The sequence below is a fragment of the Rhagoletis pomonella genome, unplaced genomic scaffold, assembly GCF_013731165.1.
Source record: "Rhagoletis pomonella isolate Grant_MI unplaced genomic scaffold, Rhpom_1.0 Rhpom_scaffold_19772, whole genome shotgun sequence".
In the NCBI taxonomy this organism is placed as follows: domain Eukaryota; kingdom Metazoa; phylum Arthropoda; class Insecta; order Diptera; family Tephritidae; genus Rhagoletis; species Rhagoletis pomonella.
Window position 1 is genome coordinate 1 of NW_023478291.1, and position 2622 is coordinate 2622.

The 2622-nt window shown below is 28.3% G+C and overlaps 2 pseudogenes; both read left to right on the forward strand.

Moving 5' to 3' along the window:
• Positions 1–9: 9 nt before the first annotated feature.
• Positions 10–1329, forward strand: LOC118732402 (annotated as a pseudogene).
• A 48-nt stretch (positions 1330–1377) lies between these two features.
• LOC118732404 lies at positions 1378–2058 on the forward strand (annotated as a pseudogene).
• The last annotated feature ends 564 nt before the right edge of the window (positions 2059–2622 follow it).

The following is a 2622-nucleotide window of genomic DNA, read 5'->3' on the forward strand; positions in this document are numbered from 1 at the left end:
CCTTTAATATTAGGAGCACCAGATATAGCATTTCCTCGGATAAACAATATAAGTTTTTGGTTATTACCCCCTTCTCTTACACTACTACTAGTTAGTAGTATAGTGGAAAATGGGGCTGGAACAGGTTGAACAGTTTACCCCCCTCTTTCATCTGTTATTGCCCATGGAGGGGCATCTGTTGACTTAGCTATTTTTTCTCTACACTTAGCGGGGATTTCTTCTATTCTAGGAGCAGTTAATTTTATTACAACAGTAATTAATATACGATCAGTTGGAATTTCATTTGATCGAATACCCTTATTTGTATGAGCAGTTGTATTAACCGCATTATTATTGCTGCTATCTTTACCAGTATTAGCAGGAGCCATTACAATACTTTTAACAGATCGAAATTTAAATACTTCATTCTTTGACCCAGCCGGTGGAGGAGACCCAATCTTATACCAGCACTTATTTTGATTTTTTGGCCACCCAGAAGTTTATATTTTAATTTTACCTGGGTTTGGAATAATTTCTCACATTATTAGTCAAGAATCTGGAAAAAAGGAAACTTTTGGTTCATTAGGAATAATTTATGCTATAATAGCAATTGGCCTTCTTGGTTTTATTGTATGAGCACATCATATATTTACAGTAGGGATAGATGTTGATACACGAGCATATTTTACTTCAGCAACTATAATTATTGCTGTACCTACAGGAATTAAAATTTTTAGTTGACTAGCTACACTACATGGAACTCAATTAAATTATTCTCCAGCTATACTATGAACCTTAGGATTTGTTTTTCTATTTACAGTAGGAGGTTTAACAGGAGTTGTTTTAGCTAATTCATCAGTTGATATTATCCTTCACGATACTTATTATGTAGTTGCACATTTTCATTATGTATTATCAATAGGAGCTGTGTTTGCCATTATAGCAGGATTTGTCCATTGATACCCCTTATTTACAGGATTAATTTTAAATTCAAAATGATTAAAAACTCAATTTTTAATTATATTTATTGGTGTAAATTTAACCTTTTTTCCTCAACATTTCTTAGGATTAGCGGGGATACCTCGACGATATTCAGACTATCCAGATGCTTACACTACATGAAATGTAGTTTCAACTATTGGATCTTCTATTTCACTACTAGGAATTTTATTTTTCTTATTTATTATTTGAGAAAGTTTAATTTCACAACGACAAGTAATTTATCCAATACAATTAAATTCTTCAATTGAATGATTACAAAATACACCTCCAACAGAACATAGATACTCTGAGTTGCCTATTTTAACAAATTTCTAATATGGCAGATTAGTGCAATGGATTTAAGCTTCATATATAAAGTATTTTACTTTTATTAGAATATTTATAAATAAATGTCAACATGAGCTGCTCTTGGTCTTCAAAATAGTGCCTCTCCCCTTATAGAACAACTTACATTCTTCCATGATCATACACTTATAATTTTAGTAATAATTACTACTTTAGTTGGTTATTTAATATTTATGTTATTTTTTAATAATTATACAAATCGAAATTTATTACATGGTCAAACTATTGAAATAATTTGAACAATTTTACCAGCTATTGTACTTTTATTCATTGCATTTCCTTCTTTACGATTATTATATTTATTAGATGAAATTAATGAACCTTCAGTAACTTTAAAAACTATTGGGCATCAATGATATTGAAGTTATGAATATTCAGATTTCATAAATGTAGAATTTGATTCTTATATAATTCCAACAAATGAATTAACTACAGACGGATTTCGATTATTAGATGTAGATAATCGAGTAATTTTACCTATAAATTCTCAAATTCGAATTTTAGTGACTGCAGCAGATGTAATTCATTCCTGAACAGTTCCTTCTTTAGGTGTAAAAGTTGATGGAACTCCTGGTCGTCTAAATCAAACTAATTTTTTAATAAATCGACCAGGTTTATTTTACGGACAATGTTCTGAAATTTGCGGTGCTAATCACAGTTTTATGCCAATTGTAATTGAAAGTATCCCTATTAATCATTTTATTAAATGAATTACAAATATAGTAAATTCATCATTAGATGACTGAAAGCAAGTATTGGTCTCTTAAACCACTTAATAGTAAATTAGCACTTACTTCTAATGAAAAAAAAATTAGTTAAAATATAACATTAGTATGTCAAACTAAAATTATTAAAATTTTTAATATTTTTTGATTCCACAAATAGCCCCTCTCGGTTGATTAAGTTTATTTATTATTTTTTCAATTACTTTTATTTTATTTAGAATAATAAATTATTATTCAATAATTCCTAAATCACCTAAATCTCTGATTTCACAAAAATCAACTAAATCATTAGAATGAAAATGATAACTAACTTATTTTCCGTATTTGACCCTTCTTCAAGAATTTTTAATTTGTCATTAAATTGAATAAGAACATTTTTAGGATTATTAATTATTCCATCAGTATACTGGCTTATACCCTCACGTTATCATGTATTTTGAAATTCAATTTTATTAACACTTCATAAAGAATTTAAAACATTACTAGGACCGTCAAGTCACTCAGGTTCGACTTTTATTTTTGTTTCATTATTTTCATTAATTTTATTTAATAATTTCATAGGATTATTTCC